This window comes from Helianthus annuus, chromosome 11 (assembly GCF_002127325.2).
Source record: "Helianthus annuus cultivar XRQ/B chromosome 11, HanXRQr2.0-SUNRISE, whole genome shotgun sequence".
In the NCBI taxonomy this organism is placed as follows: domain Eukaryota; kingdom Viridiplantae; phylum Streptophyta; class Magnoliopsida; order Asterales; family Asteraceae; genus Helianthus; species Helianthus annuus.
In genome coordinates, this window is record NC_035443.2 from 160,327,177 (window position 1) to 160,339,775 (window position 12,599).

The following is a 12,599-nucleotide window of genomic DNA, read 5'->3' on the forward strand; positions in this document are numbered from 1 at the left end:
AAGAAAAGAACAACTAGAAATATCGTATTCAATTATTCGAAGTATTTAATGTTTGTAGAGTTATAACTCAGGATTATTAAGATCTTTGACATGTCAATTAATCCGGGCTTCCTAACCAAATTCAATGTTGGTTTAAGAAGCCCAAATTGACAAGTCAAATGTTGTAATAATCTAGGTTTAGCTTTAAAAAACTGTATATATGCTTTTGGTACGTACTAACAATTGGTTTACAAATATTGTTGTACAGTGGACGCCATGCTTTGAAAGCCAAACTTTTTGAGGTATAGTGGAATCTTGAATTCACTCATTTTCAAACGAACTACTAACACATTAATCGATGATCATAACGAAGTGGTTCTCTTTCTCTTCAGCTTGGTTACAACTTTGATGGAAATGAACTTAACCAACTGTTTTTGCGCTTTAAATATCTAGCTGAGATGAAAAAGGTAACTAGTTAAAGCTCTTCTTTACGCGATATCAAATGGTCATCTAACTACTTGGAAACCGAATGTTTCACTCTTAACAACTAGCGCATGCATGCTATAATCGTGGAGCTAGCATGCCTGCCATACGCATGCTTTGTACGTCCTTGCACAAATTATGACTAACGGCTTCCTTCATATCCCAGATTATCACCGATGAAGATCTAATAACATTGGTATCACACAAAGTTTCCGAGGCACAAGTAGAGTGTTATCAAGCTTATAATTAAGATTTGTTGCTTAATAATCATGTCAGAAATTTCATTTTGTATTTTTTTTTTTTTACAAAATGACCTCCAAGAACTGCACCTCTTGGGGGTTATTTCAGTATTATCATAGTTGTCATTTTGTATACCATTTGTGAGTGAAAATTGTTTGATACGTTAAACGTAATTATACTAAGAAAGAAAATTTGTTGTATGCAAATAACCTTGTGTTTTCAATTGATACTTTTCTGCTAATGGGTATATGCTAGAAATTTTTAGTTGACAATGCGGTACATTTTTGAAAAGTGTTTACAAGGGGTATGCCATACTTACTAATTGTGGCATCTTCATCTTCATCTAAAAGTTTGTAGGTATGTAAGTACAGAAATATCACAATTCTATGCTATCACATCTATGAATTAATGGTTAGAGGTGTTCTAATTCTTAACTACAACATCTCCAATAAAACGACAAACTGCATATCTCCGGCCGGCTAAGATTTTGAAATATCTTTAGAAAGGTGTTGCTATGGTTAGTTTGGGTAGGATTCATTTGAGAACCACTCTTATTGCGAGAACCACGAAAACGAATGTGAATATAAAAAAATACCTAAAAAAATTATGATAAAAAAAACACAAATTTTTTTAATATATTTTGTTAAAAAATCGCTATATTTCGTCACTAAAAAAATTTCGAGAAACAATTATCGATGAACATGTGCATATATCATTTCTTTGACAAATCCATAATACATTATCAGTATTATACAATTGCACTTTCATTTACTTTACCATCTATAATACACAACTTTTTACATTAGCAATATATAAAATGCACATGTGCATCATTATGTATTATGTATGATCATGATATAACGTGTTTTGGTCCAAAAAGTTTGTGATTTTTAATGATGAAGTAGGCCCATATACATGTTTTTGGTTAATTATATCTAGTGGTTGATGGTTTGGTTATATTTATCACTTTATGATGTAATATGTTGTTTGTAGGGGTGAGCAGAAAACCGAAATAACCGACAAACCCGAACCGAAACAAATACCGATGATTCGGTTTTCAAATTTTTAATAACCGAAATTTTGGTTCGGTTTTGAATAACCATTTTCAATACCGAAAAAAACCCGAACCAAACCGATAAGTTACAATCCATAATACATTATCAGTATTATTATATGTTAATTATTTATAATAAAAACATGACATGTTTATTTATAATTGAAGTGATCTATTTATTACCTACAAGAAATAACAAAATTTTATATAAAAATTAAATTATCTTCAAATTACTATAAAAGAAAATGTCTTAATAAAAACTTTAGATAAACATAAAAATAGATTAGAGGTTAGGTTTATGTAAACAATATTAATTAAAGAAGTTAATTCTAATAACTTAAATGTAAACATATAATAAAGATTCTTATATTTTAAATTATACTTTATATTTTTTTGAATCTTACAGAATTTTGTTCCAAAAACCAAAATAACCGAAAAACCGAACCGAACCGACATAAAAACAGAAAAAACCGAAACCGAAACCGAACGGTTTTCGAAAGGCAAAAACCGACATTTCGGTTTCGGTTTTGGTTTTACCCAAAAACCGAACCGAGCCGAACCGTGCACACCCCTAGTTGTTTGGTATGGTATGAAGGGTGTTGACGTACAAGTGCATAAAGTGAAAATATTATACATATTGGTAATGGTAGTGTATTATGGATAGTAGGAGGTACTGGTAGTGTATTATAGATAGTAAGAGGTAATGGAAGTGTGTTATGAATGGTATGATAGATGAAAAGGAAAATGTATTAAAAGTAGAGGTGTACAAATCGTTTTTTTTTAAACAGTCCGGTTTTTAACCGAATCGGTTTTTTAATCTAAAACAAAAAACCGGTTTTTTTGTAACCGGTTTCGGTTATTAACTGGTTTTTCAAACCCAAAACAGTGACCGGTCTAACCAGTTAGGATCGGTTTTTAACCAGTTTTTCCAAAAACGGCTTTTAACCTGTTTTAACCGGTTTTTTAAAACCGGTTTTGGTTATTAACCGGTTTTCAAGCCCAAAACAGTAACCGGTCACAAACCGCCGGTTCGGTCTTATAACCCGTTTTATAAAAACCAGTTTCGGTTTTTTTTTCCGGTTACGGTTCTAAAACCGGTTTTTTGTGCACCTCTAATTCAAAGTAGTGTAGCAAAACACGTTATATCATGTTCAGACATATAGATACACATGTGCATTTCTAATACTGGTAATGTAAAAAGTAGTGTACTACGGATGATAGTGTAAATGAAAGTGCACTTATCTAATACTGGTAATGTATTATGGAATTTGTCAAACAAATGATATATATACACATGTGAATCGATAATTGTTACTCGAATTTTTTAGTCACGAAATATAGTGCTTTTTTAAAAAAAATATTTAAAAAAATTGTGTGTTTTTTATATTTTTAAGTATTTTTTGTTGTGTTTAGATTGTTTCTCATGATTTTCACAATAAATGGTGGTTGCTAACGGATCTTTATCCTGGTTAGTTATAGTGGCTTTGACTACAAAAGTACAAAACATGTTTAACATTTCTGTATGGCACAATTAATTAAATGGATATGTCGCGATTAGTAACAACGACACAAACCATCCAAGTAATAATTGATCATTATCTTTTGTATCTAATAAATAAATAAAACTAGCAGGGACACTTGTCAGATTTGTAGGCCAACAAAAAGTTGGCTTTTCCTTCCATCTTTATCTCCTATTAAATATTGGATTTAGTTTAGATTTTAATTTTCCGTATTTCTTCTGATAAATAATAAGAGTTACGTGTCATTTACGTATATGTGGTTTGTCACTTTTGTCATTTCAGGTCAGATTTAAAAAAAAGTACCATTTTTCTCCCTGGCATTTTCAAAACGTATCATTACAGTTCAAAACACTAACCCAGTTAAAAAAGACTCATAACTCAACTAGTGCAGGGACGTAAATGCACTTAGCTATTAGATTTTTTTTATTTTTTAAAAATATGTCTTCTTTATTATTATTATTATTATTATTATTATTATTATTATTATTATTATTAAATGGCACTTAACTCCTAGAATTTGTATTTTTTTAACTTATTATAATTTTATATACATGCACACAGTCCATTTCACTCCCCCCTCTTTACATCACCACCACCGCAACCACCGTTGCCACGACCTGCCACTACCGCCACCTCCATCTTCTACACTCCCCTCTCTCTTTGTCTACTTTTCTTCATTTCTCTATCTTAAGGGAAACCCCCTACGGTCCGTAAAGGATCGTCAGCAACATAATTTTGTTTGGGCTCCAAGTTTACCACTTTTCGAAACCATGAGCTGCATGGCTGCTCTTGCCACGTTGTGGGACACTTGTACTGATCTCTAACATGTCCCTAACACCTGTGTTATTCTGATCCAACTCCTCCAAGTATAAATAGGAGTGTTTGCAACTCATTTCATTGCACCACTTCTTTAATTCACTTATCTCTCTCTCTCTCTCTCTCTCTCTCTCTCTCTCAATATGGAAGTTCCTGAGCTATAGGAGCATCCTAACAAGTCTATATTCGTCCAAGGATCACTTGTAAGTGTTCCTTTCCTGCGCATTTTCGTTTTTATAGGCTTTAATAGCCGAAAGTCAAGCAAAATCAATTTTTGCTTTGACTTTCGGTTTAGACCATTATGGTCCAGCCATTGTTCGAATTGAACATGGCTTCGTGATCATAATTAGGTAGGTGTTAATCCATTAAAAGGGCACCTCCTGAAAATCACGTTAACTAGATCAAATGACGGGTCAAAGTTTTATTATTTAAAAAGTCAAAGGTCAGTTTTTTTCGTAAACTTAGTAAATTGGTGATATGAATGTTATAAACCATGTTTTGACACTTAAACAAATTGGTAATTAATATTAGAACATGTATGAACATGTTCAGCCAGTCATTTCCAGTTTTAGGTTCGCAACCGAAAGTCGAGCAGTTTGACTTCTGCTTTGACTTTCGATTCTGGCCCGATTTAGCTAAGTTAGCTACTGAATTTAAGTTGTATTATGATCGTATTATAATGTAGGATAACCCTCTGAGGTTATACTACATGATTATAATCAGATTCTAAGTTTTTATGCAAGTTTCTATAATATGCCTAACTTTGACCAAAATGCCCTTTTGCATAAAACTTGGTTTTAATCAAAGGGTTATTGGATTTTATCACCCTTAACTATTGGCCATTGGCCACTGCCACCCCCAACCATCACTTTGACTCTTGTCACCCCCAACTTAACACTTAGTGTATTCTGTCACCAGATCACTAACTTTTGATCTTGTTACTTTTGGGGGTGTTCTAAGATCCCTAAAACCTTCCCAAGATGTAACACCCCGTGTTTTCCAAAAGTCAAAGTCAAAGTCAAGAGTTGACTGTTATTGGAATTAAAGATTAATTTCATTTTAGTTTCATTTTGATTTTCATATTATTTGGAGTAAGTGTTGTATAATTAAACTAATCGACCGATAATCGAACTGTGAATCAACGACCGACTGTGAATGATAGGAAGTAACAACGCAATAAAGCTAATCAATCAATAATCAAGCTAATCAGATCAATCATCAAACTCAAGTGTGGGGATTTTAGTACTTTTATACGTGTGTGTGTGCCTTATGTGTTACTTGTGCATGTTTACTTTTATGTTAAAGTGTGTGGTGAATCAATCAAATCAATCAAGACTCAAAGGTGAATCAAACTCAATCGAAATCGAACCCAAATTGTGGTGTAAGAATGCTTGTATGTTAGATATAGTAGTTAGGACTAAAAGTAATTTGATTAGGAATTCTATCATCCTCAAATCATCGTTCATCGAAGTCGAAATATCGAAAATCGTCGCGAAACACTCAAAACCAGGCAAGCCGATCGAACAGGGCAACCTGATCGAACAGGCTAGCCGATCGAACAGGGCAACCTGATCGAACAGGCTAGCCGATCGAACAGGGCAACCTGATCGAACAGGCTAGCCGATCGAACAGGACTGTTCGATCGGAATGCTGTTCGATCAGGGATGCTGTTCGATCAGCTGACCCCTTTCCTCTTTTGGAAGCCTATAAATAGGGCTGTCCTTGTCAAGCCTTCCACTTTTGGAAAAGCTCTGACCGACCAGCCTCTTCTTCTCACTAAATCCCAGATTTCTCTCAAACCGGTAAGTATTTCACTCTAATCCTTGTACGTTTTTGTTCATTAATCGATTCTCCATCTTTCTATCTTTCAAAATCTGAGTTTCATCCATGAAATCACCAAGATCTAGGTGTTCTTGAGTGAGGTCATCATGGTGTTCTTGGTGTTCATCAAGAACTTCATGTTCTTGACTTCATTCAACCATGAATAAGTTAGATCTAACCGATTTCCACATCAATAACCTAAAATCTTCCAAAGATCTTAACATTTCACGGTGGAAAAGGATTGGAAGATGGGTTTTCATCTATCTTTCAACTCTTTTACACTCAAAAAGGTGAAAACGAGACTTGAACCGATTTATAAACCATTCTAAGCAAACACATGGTTCAAGATTCGGGTTCTACCGAGAGATATACCGATTCCGGGTTAAATGTTAAACTTAAGTTCCAAACCGTCTCTGACCGAGTTTGGGTGATTCCTGCTCGAGTCAGAAGACTAAGTAGGGACTTCAGCTTTGTGGTTCAACTCGTAGTCAAAATATCTCTAAAACATCAACAATTAACGGGAATAACCAAGTGTTAAGTGATAGGTTAACCAAATCGAGAAGCTGGCCGAACGGCTAGGCTGTTCGATCGAACAGCCCAACCGAACGACTATGCCAGCCGATCGACTAGGCTAGCCGATCGACTAGCACTTAGTTCCCCAAACTCACAGGGTGTAATATTGACGAGGTACTGTTCGATCGAACAGCCCAACCGAACGGCTACGCCAGCCGATCGGCTAGGCTAACCGATCGACTAGCACTTAGTCCCACAAACTCATGAAGTGTAGTATTGACAAGGGTTCTGTTCGATCGATCGAGCCACTCGATTGTAAACATTACTGCTCGAATCATGAGATACTATACTTCAAAACACTTAACCTATTCGAAACATTGGAATGTCACCCGATCGATCATGCCAGCCGATCGAGTGACATATTTGAAAACAACGAAGTGCTAACCGATCGGTTGGGCTAACCGATCGAACAGCTGTTCGATCGACCAACTTGAAAGGTAGTACAAACCATCATACACAAACACATCCTTCTCATCAAAGGAAGAAACAATCCACTTGAAGGAACCAGCCGATCGAGCCAGCCAGCCGATCGAATGGATGTTCGAACGGACTTTCAAACCAATCGAACAGCCCACTCGATCGAACTGCTGTCCGATCGAATGGTCTATTCGATCCAAGTACATTGTTTACTTTTTCCGCGTTACTCATCGTTGTGTTATCAAACTATTCAGGCTAACCTATTCTCAGTGCTCCCTTCAATCCACGATCAACCACTGTGAGTATACTCGATCCCTTTTTGCTTTCAGCACTTTTGGGTGTTACATACGTAATCTATCAAATTCACAAACAACACAAATTATTTGAACGCTAACCTACTTGCATGTATTACTTGTCTAAATGATTGCTGTTTATTATGTTTACACGTGGAGTGCTATCTACCTGCTTTAGCAACATAGTACTATAGTTTGGACTCAGCACCCGTTCACACGGGGGTTGCTAAGGACAATTTCTTGCATGGATTACGGTGGTAATCATGTATTGCGAACTGTCTCGGACAGTCAACCCGAAGTCGTTGGTATCGATGGTCCCATGTTGATAATTTACATGCATCGTTTGCCCTTGTGTACGTGCTTGGTTATGCGTAAACTATTCGAACTCTATATGCTATATCAAACTTGTGTACTCACCTTTACATTATATGTATTGACTTTTATTTTAACGTATGTGACAGGTGTTTAAGCTACTAGCGTGCTAGGGAAGCGAGGCAATAATAAGCTTCTAGGAGCCCGTGACCTTAGAACAGTGTCCACGTATCTGTTCCAGGGCCATAATTATCTGTAGATCTTGTACTGGCACCTGTAGTCAGTAAGATTTACGGATAGCCGTCTAGAGGTCTTAAGACAATATTTAATTCGGTTTGTAATAATTAAGAATTTGAGTTGTCGGAACAGTTCCCATATTGTTTAGTTGATTTCTATGATAACTTGTTATTATTTGGGACACGGTATGGGACGTGTTATATAACTGAATTGTATGATAGTTGTTGTGGAAACTTCTGAACAATCTGTTTCGCTCAGTGCCGCGCCCCGATGATTCCGCCATCGGTTGGGGTGTGACAGATTGGTATCAGAGCCATAACTATAGGGAATTAGGTTAGACACGGTCTAGTCCGGATCGCTGTCTTAGAGACCTAGACTATAGTTAGGAACCAAGAGACCAAGTTTATGTGCTTATCTCATGTTGTTTCCTTCTATTCTATCATTACATCCGAACTCCGAGCCAAATTTTGTGATTTGGACGGGATTAGGGGTGAAGCCCGCAAATTCCTGCCTAAATTACAAATTTTTGCCAATTACTTTGTGTAAATTTCTATCAACAAACGAGGGAGAATTATACCAAATCAGGGCTGAAACCCATAATTTGATGAAAACTTCCTCTAAATTTTCTTAAAACAAGGAAGAAATTGCTGAGCTAGGGGTGAAACCCTAACCTTGGCAGTTATTCCGACTTATTTTATCTCGCCAAGGCAATTGACGGACTCCAACGACCTGAACTCACGAGTATGGCCTAGAATGCGCATGCATAATGCCCAAGAATCGAGGCATGAACATGTCCCCTAGAGTCGAAAGTGACGACAAGTCAACTGTGAATAGTTAAATTGCCATGGTTAGTCAAAGTCTAGTAGCCGCAGACAATCCATTTTCCGATTTTAAGTGTTGCTTCGTTGATTTTATGTGATTTACCTGTTTATGTGTTTTTTTAAGATTTGTTGGTTACTCCATTTGTTATCAATCTGCGTGACCTTTGTTGCTATCCTATCTCGATTCAAATCCCTGTTGATGTGATCTAAACGAAACCAGTGTGCTATGCTACGCTATACGACTAAGTTAAACGATACAATGTGATGCTATCCGATATGCAAAACGAACGACACTCGACTTGTGGATATAGGTTTCTGTTTTCTGACAGCCTCTGTGATAAAATTTCGTACGTGTTTAGGAAATTAAGTGCTCTACTTGCTTAATTGCTTATGTGCCCTAATTGCTTCTGTGCTTATGTGCCTCTATGATTATATGCTTATGTGATTATATGTGTTACGTGACGAGAGATGCGACGTGATTCTAAGCTTTAGTAAACTAAGACGTGCGAGATTCGAATTCGTTGTGTTGAGCCCTATGGCGATGTCTATTGCAGACCATGTCGTCATCTGGACAACCTAGATCACACTCGCGTCTTACCCGCCAGGAGAAAAGAGATCGACGTCTGGCTGCTATCATCTCTAAGACCGTGGCAAAAGCCGTCAGTGATGTGTTCGAGAACGCAAGCAAGTCATCTGAGGAATCCCGAACCCTCACGCCCAAAGACTCCAACAAAGCTACTTTTAGCTTCAAACAATTCAAGGCATGTGGGCCAAAAGAGTTTACCGGTGAAGATGGCCCTACGGCTCTGTTTCATTGGTTTGACTCAGTAGAAGTCACCCTTCGTCAAAGCGGATGTCCAGATCACCTCCGTACTCTCAATGCTACCGGTGTCTTCCAGTCGCGAGCTTTGGACTGGTGGACCGCAGAAAGGAACAAGCGCGGGAACGACGCTGCATACGAGCTGACGTGGAAGGAATTGAAAGCGATCATGATGGACGAGTTCTGTCCTCCCCACGAACGCCAAAAGTTGGAGGATGAGTTCTGGAGTATCAAGCAAAAGGAGGGAGACAATGCTGGTCTCACCGCCCGTTTCAAGCAACTGAGCATTATCTGTCCAGACCAGGTCAAGACTCCCGAAATGACCATCAAGAAATACATCCGTGCTCTTCCGGATTGTATTGCAGATTATGTGTTCGCCGCCAAACCCGCATCAATCGAGGAAACCTACCTGCTCGCTGCCGAGATTAACGACAAGCGAGTTAAGGCTGGTGTCTGGGATAAGCCATCCAAGTCGTTGCATCAAGTTACTGCCGCATCAACCGACAACCCTACTGCTCAAGCCTCCAAGTCCTCAAGAAGAAGAAAGAAGAACAAGGGTTGTGCTGCCGCAACCAATGCTACTCCTCTTCAGTCAGTACCGCCACAACAGCAACAACCACAGCGCACTGCGCCAGTGATCAATGCGCCGCCAGCGAAGCGTGCGTACACCGGCCCCCACCCACTCTGTGCTACATGTTCTTATCATCACCCGGTGGGTGTGGCCTGCCGTTTCTGTGTCCACTGCAACGTTTACGGGCATTTCACTGCAAGTTGTCGCTATGGTCCCCGTCAAGCTCAAGCTCAAGCCGCTGTTAACCAAGCCCTGCTACCTGCTCCTCAAGCTCCTCAAGCTGCACAAGCCCCGGCAAACAATGTTCGGACCTGCTTTGCATGTGGTGACCCTAACCATTTTGCAAACCGGTGCCCGAACAGGGTAGTCAAGCAAGAAGCTCAACAACCCCAGCAACAACAACAACAGCCTCACCAACAAGCCGCTCACGCCAGAACCTTCAACATCAACGCACGCCAGGCTCAAGCTGATAACAACGTGGTCAATGGTACGTTCCTTGTGAATGGTATATATGCATCATGTTTGTTTGATACTGGAGCCGATAACTGCTTTGTGTCATTTGAATTTGAGAAGCTTCTTAGACGTAAGCGCTCTTATCTTTCGACACCTTTCGAAGTAGAAGTCGCTACCGGAAGAACCATTGCTGTCAATTCTGTGCTCCGTGATTGTACCCTCAAGCTCAACAATCATATATTCCCGATTAATCTCATTCCAATGCAACTCGGAAGTTTCGATGTCATAGTAGGCATGGACCTTCTTCGTGAAAACCATGCTGAAGTTGTGTGTGCCGATAAGATGATTCGTTTCGTGCTATCTAGTGGTGATATTCTATGTGTTTACGGTGAAACTACTGCGAAAGATCTCAAGCTCATGTCCTGTCTTCAAGCTCGCAAATATCTCCGTAAGGAATATCGAGCCTTCTTGGCCAACATTGTCGTAGCTGAGACGGACAAGAAAAAGAAAGTTGAAGTCAAGGATGTTCCTGTTGTCCGAGAATTTCCTCAGGTGTTCCCTGATGATCTTCCTGGATTACCTCCAAGTCGTGATATCGACTTTCGAATCGACCTTATTCCAGGAGCCAACCCAGTGGCCAAAGCTCCGTATCGACTCGCTCCATCTGAGATGCGAGAACTCTCAAACCAACTCCAAGAGTTACTTGAAAAAGGCTTCATTCGCCCGAGCACTTCTCCATGGGGCGCACCAGTCCTCTTCGTCAAAAAGAAGGACGGGTCGTTCCGAATGTGCATCGATTACCGGGAATTGAACAAGCTGACCATCAAGAACCGATACCCCTTACCAAGAATCGATGATCTGTTTGACCAGTTACAAGGTGCTCAGTGTTTCTCCAAGATTGATCTACGTTCAGGCTACCATCAGTTGCGGATTCAAGAGGAAGACATACCCAAAACCGCTTTTCGAACCCGATACGGCCACTACGAATTTGTTGTCATGCCTTTTGGTCTGACCAACGCACCCGCGGTCTTTATGGATCTGATGAATCGCGTGTGTAAACCGTTCTTAGACCGTTTTGTCATTGTATTTATCGACGATGTCCTGATCTATTCCAGATCGAGGGCCGAACATGCGCAGCATTTGCGATTGGTTCTCGAGTTGCTTCAGGGAAACCAACTCTATGCCAAGTTCTCCAAGTGTGAGTTCTGGTTGGAGGAGGTTCAATTTCTGGGTCACATTGTGAATAGTCGGGGTATACACGTTGATCCTGCAAAGCTTGAGGCAGTCAAGGGATGGGTTACGCCAAAGAATCCGTCAGAAGTTCGCTCTTTTCTCGGATTAGCTGGTTACTACCGGCGATTCATCGAAGGATTCTCAAAGATTGCTGTACCGCTTACCTCCCTTACTCATAAAGACAAGCCTTTTGTGTGGGGAACCGCGCAGGAGACTGCTTTCCAAACCCTCAAACACATGCTGTGCCATGCACCAGTTCTTGCACTGCCGGACGGAAGCGATGACTTCGTTGTCTATTGTGATGCTTCAAACCTTGGACTTGGCTGTGTTCTCATGCAACGAGACAAGGTTATAGCGTACGCATCTCGACAGCTCAAAATCCACGAGAAGAACTATACAACCCATGACCTCGAGCTAGGCGCAGTTGTCTTTGCCTTAAAGATTTGGCGACACTATCTGTATGGTACAAAGTGTACGATCTTCACCGATCACAAGAGCCTACAACATATCTTTAACCAGAGAGAACTCAATATGCGTCAACGCCGATGGGTAGAACTTCTCAACGATTACGACTGTGAGATCCGTTATCACCCAGGCAAGGCGAATGTAGTTGCAGACGCCCTCAGCAGAAAGAATTACGTGATAGGTGTTCGAAACATCCAGGCTCAGTATAACCTCGAAGCTCTCATCCGCGAAGCACAACACGCTTGCTTTAACGAGCGAACGTTGAAGAAAGAACGAATCTATCACGATGGAACTCAGCTCGTGAGCAAAGCCAACGGGATATTCTATTATCTGGACCGAATCTGGGTTCCGAGGAGGACAGATTTGCGAAAGATCATCATGAACGAAGCCCACAAATCCCGATATTCCATTCATCCCGGTGCGGACAAGATGTACCAGGACCGTCGCTACAAGTACTGGTGGCCTGGGATGAAAAGGGATATTGCTCTATA

The 12,599-nt window shown here is 39.7% G+C and overlaps 1 pseudogene; it reads left to right on the forward strand.

Moving 5' to 3' along the window:
• The window catches only part of LOC110907930, a 61,434-nt pseudogene extending 60,561 nt beyond the window's left edge, over positions 1-873 (forward strand).
• The last annotated feature ends 11,726 nt before the right edge of the window (positions 874-12,599 follow it).